The following is a 24,634-nucleotide window of genomic DNA, read 5'->3' as shown; positions in this document are numbered from 1 at the left end:
TGGTGGAAGCAGGGACGATAGTGACGTTTAAGGGGCATCTTGACAAATACATGACTAGGATGGGAATAGAGGGATACGGACCCCGGAAGTGTAGAAGATTTTAGTTTAGACAAGCAGCATGGTCGGTGCAGGCTTGGAGGGCCTGTTCCTGTGCTCTACCTTTCTTTGTACTTGACCTTCGGGACTCACGCGGGCCGACCTTCGTGACCCACGCCGGCCGACATTCGCGACCCACCGTTTTCTCTTACCTTTAATGCGAGAGGTGAGCCTGCTTGGTCCTTATTTACTTGTTTGCTGCTGAAAATGGACGATTCGCAATCATTCCCAAATCACGTGACATCAGTGTTCGGGCCACGTTACCTGATCTCTGCCTTGATTCAGGCAGGACGATTGCATTGAATTTAAAAACAAAAATATTCTCCTGGGTCATTGTGCTGGCGTCAGGAGGAGGCGGTGCTTCTCGCTTGGTTCTGCGCATGCACACCGATGAGCGGGCACACATGCGCAGTGCACCCGCATTTTTTTTACCTGGTCGCGGCCGTCATTTTCAAAGCCGCTCGCAGCCGGCATAGTTAAAAGCTGGCTGTTGCGTGCGAATTCACGCGATCGGGAACGCTGCGACTGACTGCTCCACGACCCTTCTGACACCCGCCCGCGACCCACCCGTGGATCGCGACCCCCATTTTGAAAATGCCTGCTTTACCTCTCCACTACCTCTTTTAACCCCTCCACTGTGTCTAAATTGTCAGACTCCTCATCCCCCATTTCTATTCTGTGCGGGCAGAAATTTCCTTGAGCTCAGTATTGGGAACACTGAAACCATTGTCTTCAGCCCCACAGGAAATTCTGACAGCTGGACACCAGCTCCATCTCTCTTCCTGACAACTTTGAGGCTGAACCAGATTGCTTCCAATTATGATGTCATATCTGACCTTTCAAATAAATCCTTGCCATCACTAAGACCCCATATTTCCACTTCTGTAATTCACCTGACCCTGTCTGTTGATCTGCTGCTGAAACCCTCATTCGTACCATTATTATTTCTAGACTTGTCTATTTCGGTGCACTCTCAGCTAACCTCTCACATTCCATCCTCTAAACTTGAAGTCCCTAAAATTGCTCCCCGTGCCCTAACTAACATTAAGTCCCATTCATCTATCACTCCTCTGTTCACTCAACGATATTGGCTTCTGCTTAAGAATGCCTCCATTATCAATATATTTTCCTTTTTTCAGATCTTTCCATGGTCTCCTTTCTCACCATCTCTGTAATCTCCTCCGACCCCACCACCCTCCAAGTTATGTCTTCCTCCAATTCTGGCCTCATGAACATCCCTGATTTTATTTTCATCACCATTGACAGTATGCCTTCAACTGCCTCGGTCCTAAGCTATTGAGGCGCATCTGCAAACCAACCTGTTGATTAAAGTTTTGGTCATTTATCTTAATATCTCCTTATGAGTTGTTAAATTAAGTTGTTGATTTTGCAAAATGGCTGATTGAGCCCTGAACCAAGTATAGGGCTGGCCAGGGATAATTGCCAAATTCTTCAAATGATTGAGGAAGTTCATGTTGGATCTAAATAGGCATTACTGTAACTCTATTTGCTGGATTTATATGGAAATGATCACAGCGAAGTTGCTGAGTGAAAGCCATTCAACAATAGGTAAGTGCAGTGAACATTACTAAGGAGAAGGTCCTAGGAAAACTGAAAGGTCTGAAGGTGGATAAGTCACCTGGACCAATGGACTACACCCCAGGGTCCTAAAGGAGATAGCTGAGGAAATTGTGGAGGCATTGGTGATGATCTTTCAGGAATCACTGGAGGCAGGAAGGGTCCCAGAGGACTGGAAAGTGGCTAATGTAACACCACTGTTTAAGAAGGGAGGGAGGCAGAAGATGGAAAATTATAGGCCGGTTAGCCTGACTTTGGTCATTGGTAAGATTTTAGAGTCTGTTATTAAAGATGAGATCGCAAAGTACTTGGCAGTGCATGGTAAAATAGGACTGAGTCAGCACGGCTTTGTCAAAGGGAGGTCATGTCTGACAAATCTGTTAGAGTTCTTTGAGGAGGTGACAAGGGAGAACCAGTGGACGTGATTTATTTAGATTTCCAGAAGACCTTTGACAAGGTGCCGCACAGGAGACTGTTAAAACAGTTAAAAACCCATGGTGTTAAGGGTAAGATCCTGGATAGAGGATTGGCTGACTGGCAGAAGGCAGAGAGTGGGGATAAAGGGGTCTTTTCCAGGATGGCAGCTGGTGACTAGTGATGTGCCTCAGGGGTCTGTGCTGAGACCACAGCTTTTCACAATATACATTAATGATTTGGAAGAAGGTACTGAAGGCACTGTTGCTAAGTTTGCAAATGATACAAAGATCTGCAGAGGGACAGTTAGTATTGAGGAAGCAAGGGCTGCAGAATGACTTGTACAAGCTAGGAGAGTGGGCAATGAAATGGCAAATGAAATAGTGTGGAAAAATGTGAGGTTATGCACTTTGGAAGGAGGAATTTAGGCATTGGCTATTTTCTAAATGGAGAAATGTTTCAGAAATCAGAAGCACAAAGGGACTTGGGAGTTCTTGTTTACGATTCTCTTAAGGTTAATGTGCAGGTTCAGTTGGCAGTTAAGAAGACAAGTGCAATGTTAGCATTCATGCGAAGAGAGCTAGAATACAAGACTAGAGATGTACTTCTGAGGCTGTATAAGGCTCTGGTCAGACCCCATTTGGAGTATTGTGAGCAGTTTTGGGCCCCGTATCTAAGGAAGGATGTGCTGGCCTTGGAAAGGGTCCAGATGAGGTTCACCAGAATGATCCCTGGAATGAAGAACTTGTCGTATGAGGAACGTTTGAGGACTCTGGGTCTGTACTCGTTGGAGTTTAGAAGGATGAGAGGGATCTTATTGAAGCTTACAAGATACTGCGAGGCCTGGCTAGAGTGGACATGGAGAGAATGTTTCCACTTGTAGGAAAAATTAGAACCGGAGGACACCATCTCAGATTAAAGGGACAATCCTTTAAAACAGAGATGAGGAATTTCTTCAGCCAGAGGGTGGTGAATCTGTGGAACTTTACCGCAAAAGGCTGTGGAGGCCAATTCACTGAGTGTCTTTAAAACAGAGCTGGATAGGTTCATGATTAATAAGGGGATCAGGGGTTATGGGGAGAAGGCAGGAGAATGGGGATGAGAAAATATCAGCCATGATTGAATGGCAGATCAGACTCGATGGGCCGAGTGGCCTAATTCTGCTCCTATGTCTTATGGTCTTAGAACATAGAACTGTACAGCACAGTACAGGCCCTTCGGCCCACGATGTTGTGCCGAACTAGTCTGAAACTAAGATCAAATCAACCTACTCCCAATCATTCTAGTGCACTCCATATGCCTATCCAATAACCGCTTGAAAGTTCCTAAAGTGTCCGACTCCACTACCACAGCTGTGAGTGCGTTCCACCACCCAGCCACTCTTGGAGTAAAGAACCTCCCTCTGACATCCCTCCTATATCTTCCACCATGAACCTTATAGTTATGCCCCCTTGTAACAGCTACATCTACCCGAGGAAAAAGTCGCTGAACGTCCACTCTATCCCTCTCATCATCTTATACACCTCAATTAAGTCACCTCTCATCCTCCTTCGCTCCAATGAGAAAAGCCCTAGCTCCCTCAACCTTTCCTCATGAGACCGACCCTCCCATCCAGGCAGCATCCTGGTAAATCTCCTTTGCACCCTTTCCAACGCTTCCACATCTTCCTATAATGAGGTGACCAGAACTGCACACACTACTCCAAATGTGGTCTAACCAAGGTCTTTTACAGTTGCAGCATAACCTCACGGCTCTTAAACTCAATCCCCCTGTTGATAAATGCTAACACACTACAGGCTTTCTTCACGGCTCTATCCATTTGGGTGGCAACGTTCAGAGATCTATGGACATGAACTCCCGAGATCTCTCTGCTCCTCCACATTCTTCTGAACCCTGCCGTTAACCCTGTAATCCGCATTCAAATTTGTCCCACCAAAATGAATCACCTCACACTTATCAGGGTTAAACTCCATCTGCCACTTTTCAGCCCAACTCTGCATCCTATCAATGTCTGTTTGCAGCGTACAACAGCCCTCCACATTATCCACTACTCCACCAATCTTGGTGTCATCAGCAAATTTACTAACCCAACCTTCGACTCCATCATCCAAGTCATTGATAAAAATCACAAATGGCAGAGGACCCAGAACTGATCCCTGTGGTACACCGCTGGTGACTGGACTCCAGGATGAAAATTTACCATCTACCACCACCCTCTGTCTTCTATGTGATAGCCAGTTACTGATCCAATCAGCCAAATTTCCCTCTATGCCATGCCTCCTTACTTTCTGCATGAGCAGACCATGGGGCACCTTATCAAACGCCTTACTAAAATCCATGTATGCGACATCAACTGCTCTACCTTCATCTATGTACTTAGTTACCTCCTCAAAGAATACAATCAAATTTGTGAGGCAAGACCTACCCCTCACAAATCTGTGCTGACTATCCTGGATTAAGCTGTATCTTTCCAAATGATCATAAATCCTATCCCTTGGGACCCTTTCCAATAATTTACCTATGACCGAAGTGAGACTAACCGGCCTATAATTCCCAGGGTTATACGTATTCCCTTTCTTGAACCAGGGGACAACATTCACCTCTCTCCAGTCTTCTGGCACTAATTCTGTAGACAGTGAGGACATAAAGATCAAAGTCAAAGGCTCTGCAATCTCATCCCTCACCTCCCAAAGAATCCTAGGATATATCCCATCAGACCCAGGGGACTTATCTATCCCCCGGCTTCTCAAAATTTCTAACACATCTTCCTTCCGAATATCTACCTCCTCCAGCCTGTATCGCACTATCCTCAACAACATGGCCCCTCTCCTTTGTGAAAACTGTCAAAGTATTCATTTAGGGCCTCTCCTATATCTTCAGGCTCCACATACACGTTCCCACTACTGTCCTTGACCGGCCCTAACTTCACCTTGGTCATTTTTTTATTTCTCACATAAGAGTAAAAAGCCTTGGGGTTTTCCTTGATCCTACCCACCAAGGACTTCTCATGCCCCCTCCTAGATCTCCTAAACCCTTTCTTGAGCTCCTTCCTAGCTATCATGTATCCCTCAAATGCCCTAACTGAACCTTGTTTTCTCATCCTTACAGAAGCCCCCTTCTTCCTCTTGACGAGACATTCAACCTCTTTTGTAAACCATGGTTCCCTCGCTCGACCATTTCCTCCCTGCCTGACAGGGACATACATATCAAGGACATGCAGTATTTGCTCCTTGAACAAGCTCCACATCTCAATAGTGCCTATCCCTGACAGTTCCTGTTTCCATCTAATGCTCCCCAATTCCTGCCTAATCGTATCGTAATTACCCTTCCCCCAGTTATAAACCTTGCCCTGCCGTATGTTCCTATCCCTCTCCATTGCTATAGTGAAAGTCACCGAATTGTGGTCACTATCTCCAAAGTGCTCTCCTACAACCAAATCTAACATTTGGCCCGGTTCATTACCCAGTACCAAATCCAATGTGGCCCCGTCTCTTGTCAGTCTATCCACATATTGTGTGAGGAAACCCTCCTGCACACACTGGATAAAAACAGTCCCATCCAAACTATTCGAATTATAGTGGTTCCAATCAATATTTGTAAAGTTCAAGTCACCCATGACAACTACCCTGTGACTACCGCACCTATCCAAAATCTGCATTGCAATCTTTTCCTCCACATCTCTGTTACTGTTTGGGGGCCTATAGGAAACTCCTAACAAAGTGATCACTCCTTTCCTATTTCTAACTTCAGCCCACACTACCTCAGTAGACAGATCCTCATCAAACTGCCTTTCTGCAGCCATTATACTATCCTTGATTAACAATGCTACTCCTCCACCTCTTTTACCACCTTCCGTAATCTTACTGAAACATCTCTGCCCCGGAACCTCCAACAATCATTCCTGCCCTTGTTCTATCCACGTCTCCGTAATGGCCACAACATCGTAGTCCCAGGTAGAAATCCATGCTTCAAGCTCACCAACCTTATTCCTGATGCTCCTCACATTGAAGTAGACACACTTCAAACCACCTTCATGCCTGCAGGTCCACTCTTGTGACCTTGGTACCTTCCTCAGTACTGCACTACCCTCAACTTCCTGAACTCCAGCAATGCTATCTCCTGGACTATAAATCAGTTTCCCACCAAATTTGTTTAAACCCCCCCCCCCCCCCCGAAGAGCTGTAGCAAATTTCCCTCCCAGGATATTGGTGCCCCACTGGTTCAGGTGTAACCGTCCTGTTTGTACAGGTCCCACCTTCCCCAAAAGGTGCTCCAATTATCCAAGTAACTGAAACCCTCCTTCCTACACCATCCCTATAGCCACGTGTTTAACTGCGCACTCTCCCGGTTCCTCACCTCGCTAGCACGTGGCACTGGCAGCAAACCAGAGATTACAACACGGCCTGTCCTGGCTGCCAGCTTCCACCCTAGCTCCCTGAATTCCTGTTTTACATCCCCGTCCCTTTTCCTACCTATGTCGTTGGTACCGATGTGTACCACGACTTGTGGCTGCTCCCCATTCCCCTTAAGGATCCTGAAAACACGATCAGAGACGTCACATACCTTGGCACCTGGGAGGCAACACACCAACCGTGAGCCTGTATCGTTGCCACAGAACCGCCTATCTGTACCTCTTAACTATAGAGTCTCTAATAACTAATGCTCTCGTGCTCTCCCCCCTTCCCTTCTGAGCCACAGGGACAGACTCAGTGCCAGAGACCTGGTCACCGTGGCTTACCTCTGGTAGGTCCCATCCCCCAACAGTATCAAAAACGGTATACCTGTTATTGAGGGGAACAACCGCGGGGATCCCTGCACCGATTGCTTCTTCCCCCTCCTTTTAAACGTCACCCAGCTACCTTCATTCTTAGGAGTAACTACATCCCTGTAGCTTTTATCTATAACCGACTCTGCCTCCCGAATGACCCTCAGTTCATCCAGCTCCAGTTCCCTAACACGGTCTTTGAGGAGCTGGAGATGGGTGCACTTCCTGCACTTGAACTCAGCAGGGCCACTGACGGTGTCCCTCACCTCGAACATCCTGCAGGAGGAACATTGCACTGCCCTCTCTGCCATCCCTTCCATTTATCCACTTGACAATTACAGAGATTTTAAAAAAGCTTACCTGATTTTCACACTCCCTGCAGGTTAGAGATGGTGGAAGGGTGGAGAGAGGAAAAGGAAAGAAAAGCTTACCTCATCAACTCACCACAGTCTTTTTTTTTTGTGGTTAGAGGAGGAGGATGGGTGGGAGACACTACCTGTGTAGTGTCACTGGTTTAACCACTGCCTGAAATATATTAGTTCTAGAAACTCACCCGACAGCAGCGTTCCACAATTCGCTCCCCGCAACAGCCAATCAGCGTTGCCGCTCTGCCGTCCTCTGCAGGATACTTGCCTCAACTTGTCCCCGCAGTCTATCCTCACTGAGAGCTCTTTCTAGTCGCAGTGACTGCCCCTGAGGCAAATCACTCCCCGCAACAGCCAATCAGCGTCGCCGCACTGCCGCCCTCTGCATTGGGTCTTATGGCCTAATAGTTTGTATTGTTTGCTAGTCAATTAGGGTATTGCTTGGTTGAAGTTGATGATTAAGAGAACTGGCACTTGAAAAAATGGATGGTGGAATTATCTACTGGTGGTCAAGGTAAAAAGTGTTCCATCGGCTGAGGGCAATTCTCCCACTGTCTGCCACAATCTTGGCAAAGTGATCATGAGTCCAAATGGATATACCATATAATTGGACACAATGTATAAGATGACTCCATTTTTCAGTGCCAAATTATGTTTAGGTCTATACTCCGCATATGCATCAGCACCCCAACCCCCTCCTTTTCACGAAGGCATGCTATACTTGCGTTAGGGGCCAGTTTTAATTTTTCACCTCACAAATGTTGTTTTACTCCCCAACGTCGGCGTAAGGGATCAAGAAGGTGAGACAGACTGTTCTACCAAGGAAATGGTTGGAGTTTAGGATGCACCCACGCAGAGCAGACTGCACATGACCAACAGAAATATGTTCTCCAGCAAAATGATTGAAGTATGAACCTGGCTTCAATCTGAAAGTCGTAACACTTGCTAACTTATCAAATAATTGCTGTAGCGAGGGAATCCAGTGTTAGTGAAAAACTGGTTCAAGAATGAAAGGAGGAGGAATCGTCCCTGAAGAAGATGACCAATATCAAATGCACCAAAAGAGCTGGGACCAGCTGCTGGCCTGATCTTGAAAAGCATATATTGGAGTGAGTGCTTGAAGATCAGAATGGTTATGTAGTCATCAGAAATGTGGGCCAAATCGAACATAGGGTCCAGCAAAGGGCAACAGCTAGTTGTAGCCACTTTATGGAAAGAAAATGTCTAGTGTTGTGACAGAGGCCGAAGACCATTCAGACTACCAAAAGACCTCTATGTCAAAATTGCCAGTTTCCTGCAATTCTTCACCAGACAACAACAAAATCATGAGTACTCATTAAGCCACATCAGCATCGTGGATGAAATACCCATGAATTTTCACATGCCCTGCAATCAAACTGGAATGAAGAAGGTTCAAAAACCGTTCTCCTGAAAACCACAGGATACGAGAAGACAAGTGGCACCAGTTTGCATGACCGGAACAAAATTGAAGCTAGTGATAATTTTCAAATGTGCTGAAAATCAAGTTCACTGCAGGAGATTTTATGCATGCCTGTGTCAAGGGTTGAATGGATGAAGATGGAGTGAAGTTATATCTCCGTAATATATGTCCTGTTGAGCTACTCAAAAAAACCTCAGCTTAGTAGTGGGTGACATGTTCATATGACCTGAGATCAAGACATGCTTGCAAAGAAATTGTAGTTAAACTAGGCGGTCTGACATCTGTAGTTGAACCTTTAAATGCTTACCTCAATAAACCATTCCAATATCATGTTTGAGCTGAATGGAATAGGTAGATTGTCAAAGAAAAAACCTACATGAGGGCAACTATGCAAGCCCTGTTTGACGTTCTGTGTGATTTCTTCATCAAATAGTGGGATGCCATTTGGGATGCTATTAATCATAGAATTTACAGTGCAGGTGCACATGATTCAAAAAATGAAGAATATCCACTTCAATGGATGGAGGAAATTATTATTTGTGGAGAGATGATTCTGAAATTGAAAGCCAAATCTCATCCAGAGTACAATTCTTATGATGATGCCATAGTCAAAGCGACACTGCATGGATTTGATGAACTCTTTGCGTCAGATAACAAAGACAATGAATTTGACCTTTTAAAAAATGTTTTGGTTGTGATTTATCGTATCCTTCCATTCAATAAAATGTGTCAGATAGATTTAACTTGAATCGTCCATGTTATCTTTTTTCACATTTTAAAATGGGTGATTGCCAACACACTCAAATTTTATACTTGGTGAATAAATTGGCCACGCTCCTCAAGAAATGTTTAAGGTTTCAAAGGTTGACTTGTATGCCTCAATCTAAGAAATGTTGTTATTTCTTTTGAGAATGATTCAGAATGGGATGCTGTACTCCGTCTGTGTGCACATACACACTATACAATGTGTTTGTCAGATTTATTCATGTCAGAACTGAAATAGGTGACAGCTGCTGTGTCAGAGGCTGTAACTGGAAGTAACAAGTAACAGCATATGTGCAAAGTGCACCACCGTTGAAGGCTGAACCTTAAGTTAGTGCTGCCACATTACAGTTTTCATACGAAGATCATTTGAGTACAATCCCCAAAATACCAGTGATCCATGTAATAACCTAATTTGATTTGATCAGCCCGATCGCTTGTGCTTTGGAGAACCTGAAGTCCAAGTCTCCCACTTGTTGGCTTGTGTTGAGCTTTGCCTGCATGCAGTTATTTTTTTGCTTGATAAATTGAATTTTGATCCAAGCAGACTTGATAATAAGTGCTTATGCTCACAAGTAGGCTTCAATAAAGTTACTGTGAAAACCCCCTAGTAGCCACATTCCGGCGCCTGTTCGGGGAGGACGGTATGGGAATTGAACCTGCGCTGCTGGCCGCCTTCTGCATTACAAGCCAGCTGTTTAGCCCGCTGTGCTTGATCACACACGGTGAGAAAGGTATCCTGGAATTTCAGAGTTTATCCTACTTCAACCAATCTAGATGAATGAAAGAGATCCTGGGGTGAGACATCCTCAGTCATTGTGTAAGCTATGTACAGGTGGACAGACGTATCATGTTGAGACCGCACTACATTAAAGTAACAGGATTTTTCTAATATTACTGCCGTCACCTTTTATGAACTTCAGTACCAAATATTGACAACCCAAGTCATAGAAGTGTCCTGTCAGTGCTGAAATGGGATGTTGCACGTGTGCCCTGTATATTGTGCTGTGTTAATATTATTATAAAACTGTCAGGTTTTTTTTGCATGTTTCAGAAATAAAACTGGAAATATGCTGCATTTATGTATTTATCCCTATTGATGTAAAGTCAACTTATTTACTCTGTAGTACTCCATTCAGCCAATCCTTGTATTCGTATATGGTGTTCATTCAATGATCTTGATGTACAAATGCTGTGTAATCACAGTTCTAACTCGGGTAAATTATTGTTGAATTTATCTGAGAAATGTAATGTTTTAATTGTCAGAATTATATAAATCTGGATTGTTGGATATAAATCATAGCTTCTAGCATGGTGGTTAGCACTGCTGCCTCACAGCGCCCAGGTTCGGTTCCAACCTTTGGTGGCTGCCTCTGTGGAGTTTGCACAAACTCTGTGTGTCTGAGTGGGTTTCCTCCAGGTGTTCTGGTTTTCTTCCACAGTCCAAAGATGTGCCGGTTAGGTGGATTGGTCATGTTAACTTGCCCCTTTGTGTCCAGATGTGAGCAGGTTAGATTGGCTATTGTCAATGTGCAGGGTTACGGGGATAGGGTGGGGAAGTGGGCCTCGGTGGAGTGCTCCTTTGGAGGGTCGGTGCAGACTGGATGGGCCCAATACCCTCCTTCTGCACGATAGGGATTCTATGGATGAGATGGCATTAACATGAAGAAAGTAATGCTTAATCATGAAGGTGGGGCAAATAGCACCTTTCATCAGGAAAGAGATGCATATATTTGAACAGTAATGTAAAGAAAATAAACACTTTCATCCCCAACAATTGGAACTATTCTTCTCCATAATGGAAATCAATGTTTCCCAAAACGTTTCCCGATGTGACCCCATTTTAATGCCTCAAACTTGGTGTAACGTCAGAGTGAACATTTGGTTGGGGTGGGGGGGGGGGGGGGGGGGTGGAAATCATAACTTTCATCATTTAATTATTAAAGTGCACACTAACTTTAAACATATGAAAATCAAGTGTTTCTAAAGTTGAACTATTTTTGTTATAATGCTATCTTACTCACTGAGCCTAATGAGACTCCTGCATACATGTTGTGCAGCTTCTCAAAATCTGGTAGTGTGACTGGTATGGCATATCTAATCTCCGATGTGGCATCCAACTTAATCCATATCGAGATTTAATGCATACCATGTTTTTTTAAAAATTGGGTAGGTTCAAAGCACACACACAGGCTGCCTGTGCAAAGCTGCTCACTCCTCTCCCCTCTCAGTGAACTGTAACAGGGGAGAAAAATTGAATGTGGATATCATGGGACCTCAAAGCTGGTCCCAAGATTTTCCAGGCAGTTTCCACCCCAAAATCTTAACCCAACGCATAGTTTGGGAACTTTTGAAATAAACCTAGTATCCTTCATTATCAGCAATGCAAAATAAATGTAAGGCAACTTCTGAATAATCTTAGAAAGGGTGGCAGCTTTTTAAAAAAAAAAAAAAACTTTTGGTACTGGTCTGAAATAGAAGCCTAAGGTTGGAGATGTGTCACAAAAGAAAGAGATTGCTCTTGAATGAAGAGTGCCAAACAATAGGAAGGTGAAACCACACTGGTTTTTGAAATCTGGTTATTTTGCACAAGCACATAATGTGAACAAACCATGATTTAGAAATTATTGTACACCTGCAATGTTCTTTGTCCTCATTTTCCGAACTCTGAATAGTAACATTAAAAAGTTACAAGATTTAGGCACTGTCTTTAAAATGGTTGATGCGCAGTCTTAATTTGTATTACTTCATGTTTTCACAGATAATTAATCCGCATTCCAGCCAACAATTGAATTTTGAGCATCTTGCCTTTGGGGGAGATGAACCTTGGGAATTGAAGGAAGAGGAGAGGGTAAAATCTGTAATTTCACAAATACGGTATGCTGAGGGCTATTTATATAAAAAAAAAGTCCTAGATGTCAATTGATGTAAATCTTTGGGAATAATTACAAGTATACCATGTAAAAGGCTGTCAACATTCAAGGAGACACTTAAAACGATGCCTTAAAATAATAAGCAAAATGCCGCAGAGGCTTGGAAACATGAACGTATGAATTAGAAACAGGAGTAGGCCACCCAACCCTCTAGGCCTGCTCTGCCATTCAATATGATTATGGCTGACTTGATTTTAATCTCCTGCCTACCTCCGATAACCTTTCACCTCCTTGCTTATCAAGAATCTATCTACCTCTGCCTTAAAAATATTCAAGATTCTGCCACTACTGTCTTGAGGAAGTGAGTCCTAAAGGCTCTCAACCTTCTGCGTTTTAAATGAGCAACCCCATATTTTAAACTGACCCCTAATTCTCGATTGTCCCACAAGAGGAAACATCCTTTCCATGGCCACCCTGTCAAGTCCCCTCAAGATCTTGTATGTTTCAATCATAATACATCTTATTTTTCTTTACTCCAGTGGATTCAGCCTTTCCTCATATAACAAACCAACCTATTCGAGTATTAGTCTAGCATGTTCTAGTCTAGTTTCTGATGCATTTACATCCTTCCTTAAATAAGGCGACAAATACTGTACACACAGTACTCCAGATGTGGTCTCACCAGTGTTCTCCACTCTTGTATTGAATTCCCCTTGCAATAAACAATGACATTCTATTTCCTAATTACCTGCTGTACCTGCATCTTGACCTTTTGAGATTTATGCACTCGGATACCAAAAGCCCTCTGCATCTCAGAGCTCTGTAATCTCTCCCCATTCAGCTAATATGCTTCACTTTCTTGTGTTATATTAATTTGCCAGATCTTTGCCCAGTCACCTAATTTGTTTATATCCTTTGTAGCCTCCTTATGTCCTCTTCACACCTTACTTTCCTACTTGTCTGTGTCATCGGCACATTTAGCAACCACATCTTTGGTCTCTATCTAAATAATTTATATAAATTGTATAGAGTTGAGGCCCGAGCACTGATCTCTGTGGTAGGCCACTCGTTACATCTTGAAAAGCAGAAAATTGCCCATTTATGTCTCCTCTCTGTTTCCTGTCAGCTGACAAATCTTCTATCCATGTCAATATGTTACCCTTTACATCATGAGCTTTTATTTTGCATACTAACCTTATCAAATGCCTTCTGAAAATCTAAAGTATAATGCATTCCACAGCACATATTACTTCAAAGCACTCCAATAAATTAGTTAAACATGATTTCCCTTTCACAAAATATATGTTGACTCTGCTTGATTACCTTGAATGTATTCTGTTGGTAATAGCTTCTAACATGTTAACTGGCCTATAGTTTCCTGCTTTCTGTCTCCATCCCTTGAATAGGAGTTATTTTAGCTATTTTGATGTCCAGTGGAACCGTGGAAAATTAAAACCAACGCATTAATTATCTCACGAGTCATTTCTTTTAAAGCCCTAAGATAACTGCCATCAGAACCTGGCGACTTGTCAACCTATCTTTGTGCAACGTTGTGTGCTTGTTTCTTTAATTTTGATGCTATCTTTAACTTTTGTAGTTAACATGGGGTGGTGGGTCCACCCCTTGGAATGTATCCATTCTGTGTATTCTCAAATGTCCGCCACTGCATCTCTAATGACTATCCCTTAACCTAAATTACCAGTTCACTTTCATGCCTTCATTATTGTTAAGTTTAATAATTAGTCTGAGGCCCACTCGTCTTTCCCTCAAACTGAATGTAAAATTCAGTCATATTATGAAATGTAGACACAAATGCAGCATCTGTGGAGAGAGAAATAGTTGAGATTTATGTTGAATGTATTTCTTCTTCAGAGCTAAACTCCATTTCATCAGTTCAGGTCTGAAGGAGAGTCATTTTCAACTCTATGGCAATGCTCTTTCTCCGATTATAAATACTGCCAAACCTGATCCTTCACTGTCACTGGACCTAAATCCTGGACCTCACCTCCCAGCAGCATTGTTGGTGTGCCTTCATCACATGATTGCTGTAGGTCAAGTAGGTGGCTCACCAGTGCCTTCTCCAGGGCAATTAAAGATGGACTGGTATTGCTAGAAATGCTCACATCTCATGATCATATTTAAAAAGTTGGAAAGACACGTCGTTGCAACAGCAGAAATGGAAGTTTCTTCTAAGGGCAAAGAATGTGCAATGGATGCTGTTGGGTATACACCAACTAGCTGCATAATGGGATAAGCCTTAAAGGAAGTGACAGCGATGATAGTGGATCCAATGGTTATATTCTAAAATTCCTCGGATGTAGGAACAGTTCTAATGAATTTGTTTTTTTTTGCATTGCTTCCTCTTTTACCTCTAGCCTGTGGGATACCTATGTAGTCTGAGTTTCTTCCGTGTCCACTTTTGAGTAAGATACCAACTCCTGCCATATTACTTCAATCTCCTTTTTTGTTCTCCCCTGTTCTGAGTTGGAGAACTTTTTTGGCTTTGAATTTGTACTTTACATATGCAATTTTAGCAGATGTTCATGAAGGTGGGACCCGAAAGTTTTTCCAAGTATCAACTGTGGTCCAAAAGTAACTTTTTTTGCCTCCCAAGTGAAGAGGTTGTGGTTGCACAAACTTGAACACACAATCCAGGTTGACAGCTCATTGCAGTACCATGGGATTTCCACACTAATGGAGGTCGTAATCTTTGAGTTGAGCTCTTAATCAAAGCTTTATCAGTAGGACATAAATGTCTATGTTACTATTCATAAAGAGCAGATGAAGTTGGTAGTGTATGAGCAAGCATTTATTATTCAACCAGCGCCAAAACAAAATATTAATTGGTCAGTTATTCAATACTGTTTTTGTGACTTTGTGCAGAGATTTATTTATTTATTTATTTTTTGTTGCATTTATTCCTCTTTATACCTATATACTCTGAATTTCCTCCATGTCCATTTTTGAGTAACATACCCAACTCGTGCCCTATTACTTCAATCTCCTTTTTGTTCTTTTCCCTTCCAGTCACCCAGTAATGTCACATTTTGTTTCTTCCCTCTTTGATATTTGCTGACTTTGTAAATGGTTCCAACTCTTCAGGTACCGTGCCTCTCTTTTGAAACCTCTGTTAACATTTCCTACTTCAAAAACTGCATTCTGCATAGAATCCCTAAAGTGCAGAAGGATGCCATTGAGTCTGCGCTGACCCTACCAAGAGCATTCTACCTAGGTCCACTCCCCCACCCTATTCCTGTAGCTCCACCTAACCTGCACATCTTTGGACCGTGGGAGGAAACCGGAGCACCCGGAGGAAATTGATGCAAACTCCACACAGGCACCCAAAGGCAGAATCGAACCCAGGTACTCCTTGATAAGACAGCAGTGCAAACCACTGTGCCGCTGCCTCTATTACCACACATCAACGTTGCTGTCCAAATTGTTGAATGATATAATAGTTCCAGCATAGAAGGTGGTCATTCAACCCATCATGCCTATATTTGCTCTCGACAAGAACATGTCAGCCAGGTCCTCTGCCCTACCTTTTCTCTGTAGCTTGCAATTTTTTAATCTTCAGATAATTATCCAACACTTTTTGAAAGCCACGATTGAATCTGCCTACACCACACACTCCGATCCTAACCACATAATAAAATAAATAAATAATCTTTATTGTCACAAGTAGGCTTACATTAACACTGCAATGAAGTTACTGTGAAAAGCCCCTAGTCGCCACATTCCGGCGTCTCTTCGGGTACACGGAGAATTCAGAATTCTCAGCTGGTACAGGAATTGAACCCGCGCTGCTGGCCTTGGTCATACTGTGCTTAAACAAAAAAATTCTCATTCCTCTGGTTCTCTAGCCTTAAGCCAATGGGAATAATTTCTCCCTCTGTCCAGGCCGCTTACATCTTTGGATACCTTTTATGAAACCTTATGTCAACCTTCTCCGCAATGAACAGTCCTGGCTTCCCCAATTTATCCACCTAATGGAAGTCCTTAATTCCTGAAGTAGTCTGTGAAAATCTTTTCTGCCACCTTTCTAATGCCTTCTTGTCCCTCTAAAATGTATCCAGAACTGGGCAGAATACTCCAGTTAAGGCCTAACCAGTGTAGATATACCCGTTCTGCTTCTGCCCCCATCTTAATTTGCATCCAATTTTGGCTGATCATTTTCTGTGAATAACCTTGGGTTATTCCACAATTTTAAAGGGTCTGTTAGAAAACAAAGTTCTTTCCCGAAATTACAACAAATTTGGCTGTTATATGCTTTGATATGTTTTTGAAGTTTTAAGTGCAAGTTTTTCCTTCTAAAATATTGGTATCAAGCTAGCTGAAATTTACATTTGGTGGTGGTAGTAAAATATGGTACACGAGAAGCAGCACGGTGGCACAGTGGTTAGCACTGCTGCTTGTCAGCACCAGAGAGTGGGTGCGACTCTGGCCTTGGTGATCGTGTGGAATTTACATGTTCTCCCCGTGTCTGCGTGGGTTTCCTCTAGGTGCTCCCACAGTCCAAAGATGTGCAGGTTAAGTGGATTAGCCATAATCAATGGGCGAAGTTACGATGATCGGACGTGGGAGTGGGACAGTGCTCTTTAGGGGGGGGTCGGTGCAGACTAGATGGAACGACATTCTGCAATGTAGGGATTCTATGCAAAGAGAAAAGTAGCCTACCTAGACACCTCTTTCTCTTCTCCCCCTAATTCAGCTCCCACATTCCTACTCCCCAATTTCCCTTGCACAGACTTTGCAGCACTTATTTCTTCTGTTAAACCAACACCTTCTAATCCAGTTCTTAATCATCCCCGCTTTAATAAGTCTAACCAATTCTTCGACGCTCACCTCAGCCCCAGGACATTAGAGGTGTTGCTGGGCACCGCTGGTTTAGCGGTGATCTTCTGTACATCAAAAATTTAGAAGTTGTGATGTTTATTATGACTTCACAGCGTTCATCTCTATTTGTAATTCCTCAGATTGGGGTTTCCAAACTTTGTGTCTTAGAACCCTCGGTGACTTTCTAAGTGCACCGGGGAACCCCAATCATTCTCAAGATGGCGACGCCCCTTTTTTGCCACAAAATAGGTGCGAACACAAATCAAATGTAAACAAGTCTTTTCTAGCTACAGGTAAATCTTATTTTAAAGAAATGGGTCAGGGTCACGGCTAAGTTTATTCTGTAAAACAGGATTTTCCTTAACCTGTATTGTAGTAGTTGGAGGAGAATTAGAAGTGATGAGTGCAATACTGTGTGGGGCAGTTTGAATGGAACGGATGGTGACATGTATGGCTGAGGGGGATGGCTTTGATGCGGGGAAGGAGATCTTGCCTGTAAACCATGAATGGGCAAAAAAATGAATACATTGATCCTTTGAGGAAACGGGCATCTTAGTGTGTTATGGAGTGGGATGGTAGTAGGTGATTTGGTGGGTCAGAAAGGAGCTAGCGGAAGTGGTAAAAGCAATGGGGAAACAAATGCCAGTTCCTAAATTGTGCCAAAGATAGAAGGCACCTGCCTACATCAAACCATGTACATGTATTGTGCCTAGGAGTTCTGCATTTTGTCAATTTGAAGTTATATTTTTCTGTAAAAGCCACTTCCCACAGTAATGATACCATCTATGTGATATCCTCACTTAATCATTTTTGATCATTTTAGCAAGGCAAATGCTCCTGAGCTCTCTGCAGTAAGTTCATTCTCTACAGTAAGAACAGCGAAGCTGACAGCTTCTGTTTTTTAAATACAATTTAGCATGTGACTTTAACACTTCAGCCTAATCGACCCTATCAGCAATATGACCCTACATGCAGGCTGTGCTGCAAGACTGACTAGTCCAGAACTGTCATGTTTAAACCTGCAGTTTCTTGGAAGAAGTAAATTGGCACAAGTACTACAGTGTTGACTTGAAGATGATCAATAACTGATATAAATCGACCCACTATGGAAAGGAGATGAACAACCACAAACAAGTATACGCCTGCAAGCCTGTCTGTAAAATCGGCATTTCTGGTAAATTGGTAATATCTAAAAATGGGATTTGCCTGTGCATTTATTATTATAATCCCGGACCAGACTCCAATAGTTGCTGGGGTACTGGACAGAAACCCCAATAATTAAATTTGTAAAACTGAGAGGCAACGGGCGGCACGGAGGCACAGTGGTTAGCAGTGCTGCCTCAGAGCCAGGGTTTAATTCTGACCTTGGGTGACTGTGTGGAGTTTGTACATTCTCACTGTACCTGCATGGGTTTCTTCTAGGTGCTCTGGTTTCCACCCATAGTCCAAAGATGCGCAGGTTAGGTGGATTGGCCATGCTGAATTGTCCCTTTGTGTCCAAAAGTTTTGGTGGATTTACGGGCATAGGGTAGGGATGTGGGCCTAGATAGGGTGCTCTTTCGGAGGATTGGTGCAGTCACAATGGTCCGAATGGCCTCCTGCAATGCAGGGATTCTATGAGAAAGGATACTTGGCTCCAGGCGTGATTTCGCACACAAATGGGGATATGGTATATCAAAAACAAACTTTATTACTAACACAGTATTACTAATCTTAACTGTATAAATACAAATAGCTTTCAATTACCAGTTATACAATGCTTATCAGTACAATTACACCATTATCCTTAACTATTATCTTTATTTCCACTCAAACAATGCTCATCTCATCAATCTAAAATCCACTTTTAAAATACTGTTAGCAGACTCCAGAATACTTGCTGTAAAGAGACTTGGATAAATCACTTTGAGAAAGTGGTATCTTTCAGGAAACAGCTGTGTGGCCTCACCAAGGCCCTGTACAATTGCAGCAACACATCCCTGCTTCTATACTTGAAACCTTTTGCAATGAAGGCCAACATACCATGAGCCTTCTTTACCGCCTGCTGCACCTGCATGCTTACCTTCAGCGAATGGTGCACAAGGGCACCCAGGTCCCGCTGCACACTCCCTTCTCCCAATTTACAACCATTCAGGTAGTAATCTGTCTTCCTGTTTATGCTTCCAAAATGAATAACCTCACACTTAAATGAATAACCTTCACATCCCAATCTAAAACTAAAATCAAATTCCGGAGTGTTGCTAACTTTGGTTGGCTCTTAATTCGCTGCCCGTTGGGTCTTTACTGAATTTTGCTCTGTTTCTATAACCTTTGCTCTAAAGTCACCAGGTATCTTTATGATACCGCCACAAGGTTCAAGTTCAAGTACTGATCAATAACTCAACACACCAATTAGTAAGATTCAAATCAAAACACATTTATTATACACAGTAAATCACTATTCATGCATAAACTCTAGTTGCTAGACTATTCTCTATCACTAAAAGACCTATACTTAGCTTCGGAACTGGCCCACCAGGTCAGGGGAACAAATGGCCTTTCGTTCGATCGGAGTCTGCAGGATTCAAAAGCTGGTATGGACTGGTAGCTAGGAGCGCCTATCTCGTAGCGTGCGTTGACTGGAGACTTACTTGGTTATGCGGCAGCTTAGACAGTTCACTCTCAAGAGTTGATTCGAGTTGCTGAGTGACCCTGCCAAGAAGGACGATTTGAACTTGGGCACTCTATTTTATAGTCCCCAGGGGCTTCCTGCCCCTTTGGGCAGACCATGTACCTGGTTCCAAGTGATTGAACTATGTTCCGATCACTTGGATCGATTTCTCCAATACTGGAGTTGTTCCCTGATCACTGGGCGGTCCCTGAGTGTCCGTTGGCCTTCCTTTGTCTTAGCTCCTGCTGGCGCCGAGGAGTCTGGCTTGGCCTTATTCACCTTCAATGTTTCGATTAGTATGCAGATGGCTGAGAGTTTCAGTGCTGTCTGGGCTTTTGCAAGTTCTAATACACAGTATTTCTGCACTTGCTAGTTTTTTCCTGTGTTGGCTGAATTTCCCTGTAGTCTTTGCGGACCTCCATTTTAAGTCGGGGAGTGGCCAACCCAGGTGGCTACAGGAGACTGCTTCAGCCTTTGGCTCCTCCCACTAACTACATCAAATGTCTCTAATTATCTACTCCCCCAGGGAACCCTCTTAATATAAACAAAAACCCATTAGCCAAAACTTTTACATTGCTTTAATTGCACCTCTTGTAGCCATGAAGGCTGGCTGCCTTGCAAACCAGGATTTTTTAAAACACTACTGCAACAATCATACACCCAACCCTTACTGCACTAAATATATACATAGATATATATATAATATATATATATCTGAAATTCCGACATTCATGACACTATGCGTATGCTAGGAATTAGGCAGATGCACACAGTCACAAATACATTTGCCAGCTGCATGACCCCTTCACATTAACCCCTGGCCAAGTCATCCTCCCATGGCTCTTTAACATTAGCCCCTGGAAATAGTATCCACTGTAGGAATGGGTAACCTACAAAGTTCTGTAAAAAATATTGAAGTCTTACCTTTTGTCATTGTCAATGGAAGGAATGATGCTAGGAAACAGATACTCCTATTTGACAAAGTCCCACGCACGCGCGCACACTCTTTCCCCCCCCCCCCCCCCCACAACACACACACACGTGAGTCTCTCACTCTCTCTCTCTCTCTCTGTGTCTCTGTCTCTCTCTGTGTGTCTCTGTCTCACGCGCTCTGTCTCGTGCGCGCGCGCGCTCTGTCTCGTGCGCGCGCGCGCTCTGTCTCGTGCGCGCGCGCGCTCTGTCTCGTGCGCGCGCGCGCTCTGTCACGTGCGTGCGCGCGCTCTGTCACGTGCGCGCGCTCTGTCACGTGCGCGCGCTCTGTCACGTGCGCGCGCTCTGTCACGTGCGCGCGCTCTGTCACGTGCGCGCGCTCTGTCACGTGCGCGCGCTCTGTCACGTGCGCGCGCTCTGTCACGTGCGCGCGCTCTGTCACGTGCGCGCGCTCTGTCACGTGCGCGCGCTCTGTCACGTGCGCGCGCTCTGTCACGTGCGCGCGCTCTGTCACGTGCGCGCGCTCTGTCACGTGCGCGCGCTCTGTCACGTGCGCGCGCTCTGTCACGTGCGCGCGCTCTGTCACGTGCGCGCGCTCTGTCACGTGCGCGCGCTCTGTCACGTGCGCGCGCTCTGTCACGTGCGCGCGCTCTGTCACGTGCGCGCGCTCTGTCACGTGCGCGCGCTCTGTCACGTGCGCGCGCTCTGTCACGTGCGCGCGCTCTGTCACGTGCGCGCGCTCTGTCACGTGCGCGCGCTCTGTCACGTGCGCGCGCTCTGTCACGTGCGCGCGCTCTGTCACGTGCGCGCGCTCTGTCACGTGCGCGCGCTCTGTCACGTGCGCGCGCTCTGTCACGTGCGCGCGCTCTGTCACGTGCGCGCGCTCTGTCACGCGCGCGCCCCCGCTCTGTCTCGCGCGCGCCCCCGCTCTGTCTCGCGCGCGCCCCCGCTCTGTCTCGCGCGCGCCCCCCGCTCTGTCTCGCGCGCGCGCGCCCCCGCTCTGTCTCGCGCGCGCGCGCCCCCGCTCTGTCTCGCGCGCGCCCCCCGCTCTGTCTCGCGCGCGCGCCCCCCGCTCTGTCTCGCGCGCGCGCCCCCGCTCTGTCTCGCGCGCGCGCCCCCCGCTCTGTCTCGCGCGCGCGCCCCCCGCTCTGTCTCGCGCGCGCGCCCCCGCTCTGTCTCGCGCGCGCGCCCCCGCTCTGTCTCGCGCGCGCGCCCCCCGCTCTGTCTCGCGCGCGCGCCCCCGCTCTGTCTCGCGCGCGCGCCCCCCGCTCTGTCTCGCGCGCGCGCCCCCCGCTCTGTCTCGCGCGCGCGCCCCCCGCTCTGTCTCGCGCGCGCGCCCCCGCTCTGTCTCGCGCGCGCGCGCCCCCGCTCTGTCTCGCGCGCGCGCGCCCCCGCTCTGTCTCGCGCGCGCGCGCCCCCCGCTCTGTCTCGCGCGCGCGCGCCCCCGCTCTGTCTCGCGCGCGCGCGCCCCCGCTCTGTCTCGCGCGCGCGCGCCCCCGCTCTGTCTCGCGCGCGCGCCCCCGCTCTGTCTCGCGCGCGCGCCCCCGCTCTGTCTCGCGCGCGCGCCCCCGCTCTGTCTCGCGCGCGCGCCCCCGCTCTGTCTCGCGCGCGCGCGCCCCCGCTCTGTCTCGCGCGCGCGCGCGCCCCCGCTCTGTCTCGCGCGCGCGCGCCCCCGCTCTGTCTCGCGCGCGCCCCCCGCTCTGTCTCGCGCGCGCCCCCGCTCTGTCTCGCGCGCCCCCGCCCCCCCCCCCCCGCTCTGTCTCGCGCGCCCCCGCCCCCCCCCCGCTCTGTCTCGCGCGCCCCCGCCCCCCCCCGCTCTGTCTCGCGCGCGCCCGCCCCCCCCCCGCTCTGTCTCGCGCGCGCCCGCCCCCCCCCCTCCGCTCTGTCTCGCGCGCGCGCGCCCCCGCTCTGTCTCGTACAGCATGTCTACATACATAAAAATCTGGACTACATCCAGACTTGGGTTGTTAAATCTCTTTTTTAAAAAATAATTTTTATTGACGTTTTTCATAAAATATCAATAACAAAGTGAGAAAGAAAAAAGAACCCAACAGGGTTAAGTACAAAACACAATCTAAAAAAGCAACCCCCAAAACCCCTCCCGCCCCCCCGTACATAAATAATCAATTAACATTAACACCCCGACTTAACACAACAGGTGTATACACCCCCTCAGACCCTCCAGTGTAAATAACATAAACAAAAATAAAGTATCCCCCCTTCCCCTCCCGAGCTGCTGCTGCCATTGACCAAGTCTATCGTTATGCTAGAAAGTCTAAGTACGGTTGCCGCCGCCTAAAGAACCCTTGTACCGACCCTCTCAAGGCGAATTTCACCCTTTCCAATTTAATGAACCCTGCCATATCGCTGATCCACGATTCCACGCTTGGGGGCCTCGCATCTTACCACTGAAGGAGAATCCTTTGCCGGGCTACCAGGGGCGTAAAGGCCAGAATTCCGGCCTCTTTCGCCTCCTGTACTCCCGGCTCCTCTGCCACCCCAAATATTGCGAGCCCCCAGCCCGGTCTGACCCTGGATCCTACCACCCTCGACACCGTCCTCACTATGACCTTCCAAAATTCTTTCAGCGCTGGGCATGCCCAGAACATATGGGTGTGATTTGCTGGGCTCCCTGAGCACCTTAACACACCTGTCCTCACCCCCAAAGAACCGGCTCATCCTTGTCCTGGTCATGTGTGCCCTGTGCAGCACCTTAAACTGTATGAGGCTGAGCCTCGCGCTCGAAGGGGAAGAATTCACCCTCCCTAGGGCATCTGCCCACGTCCCCTCTTCGATCTCCTCTCCCAACTCCTCCTCCCACTTACCTTTCAACTCCACCACCGAGGCCTCCTCCTCCTCCTGCATCACCTGTTAAGTTTCCGAGATCTTCCCCACTCCCACCCACCCCCCCGAGAGCACCCTGTCCTGTACTCTGTGTGGCAGTAGCCGCGGGAATTCCACCACCTGCCGTCTGGCAAACGCCCTTACCTGTAAGTACCTGAAGGTGTTCCCCGGGGGGGAGCCCATACTTCTCCTCCAGCTCACCCAAGCTCGCGAACCTCCCGTCCACAAACAGGTCCCCCAACTTTCGTATCCCTGCCCTGTGCCACCCCGAAGACCCTCCACCTCTTCTTCCTGGGGCGAACCGGTGGTTCCCCCATAATGGGGTCCATGCCGAGGCCCCAACTTCCCCCCTATGCTGCCTCCACTGCCCCCACATTTTGAGGGCTGCCACCACCACCGGGCTCGTGGTATACCTCCTTGGAGGGAGCGTCAGCGGCGCCGTTGCCAGCGCCCCCAGATTCGTACCCACACAGGACGCCGTCTCCAGCCTCTTCCATGCAGCCCCCTCCCCCTCCATCACCCACTTGCGCACCATCGTCGCATTGGCAGCCCAGTAGTACCCACAGAGGTTGGGCAGTGCCAGCCCCCTCTATCTCTATTCCGCTCCAGGAACACCCTTCTCACCCTCTGAGTCCCTCACGCCCACACAAACCCCATTATACTCTTGATAACCCGCCTGAAAAAAGCCTTCGGGATAAACACGGGGAGGCACTGGAACAGGAACAAAAACCTTGGGAGCACCGTCATTTTGACTGACTGCACCCTACCGGCCAAGGACAGCGGCAACGCGTCCCACCTCTTGAACTCCTCCTCTATTTGCTCCACCAGCCTTGTGAAATTAAGCCTATGCAGGGCCCCCCAGCTCCTGGCCACCTGGACCCCCAAATATCTGAAGCTCCTCTCCACCCTTTTTAGTGGGAGCTCGCCAATCCCCCTCTCCTGGTCCCCTAGCTGAACTACGAACAGCTCGCTCTTCCCCATATTGAGCTTGTACCCCGAAAAGTCCCCGAATTCCCTAGGTTGTTAAATCTCAAGTAACATTTGACCACATGGATACCAGGCAAGGACCATCTCCAACAT

General features: G+C 46.7%; 1 protein-coding gene across 5 annotated transcripts in view; it reads left to right on the top strand.

Annotated features, from left to right (window-relative positions):
• tbpl1 (TBP-like 1) overlaps positions 1–24,634 on the top strand; it is a 100,207-nt gene that overhangs the window by 22,787 nt on the left and 52,786 nt on the right. For 3 of the 5 annotated variants that reach the window (XM_072499727.1, XM_072499728.1, XM_072499726.1), the window contains exon 2: positions 12,183–12,298. The gene's annotated coding sequence lies outside the window, so the exon portion shown is untranslated. The remainder of the gene's footprint in view (positions 1–12,182; positions 12,299–24,634) is intronic. The other 2 variants (XM_072499730.1, XM_072499729.1) reach the window with 1 other exon arrangement.

This window comes from Scyliorhinus torazame, chromosome 4 (assembly GCF_047496885.1).
Source record: "Scyliorhinus torazame isolate Kashiwa2021f chromosome 4, sScyTor2.1, whole genome shotgun sequence".
NCBI lineage: Eukaryota > Metazoa > Chordata > Chondrichthyes > Carcharhiniformes > Scyliorhinidae > Scyliorhinus > Scyliorhinus torazame.
This window is presented reverse-complemented; position numbering and strand designations above follow the sequence as displayed.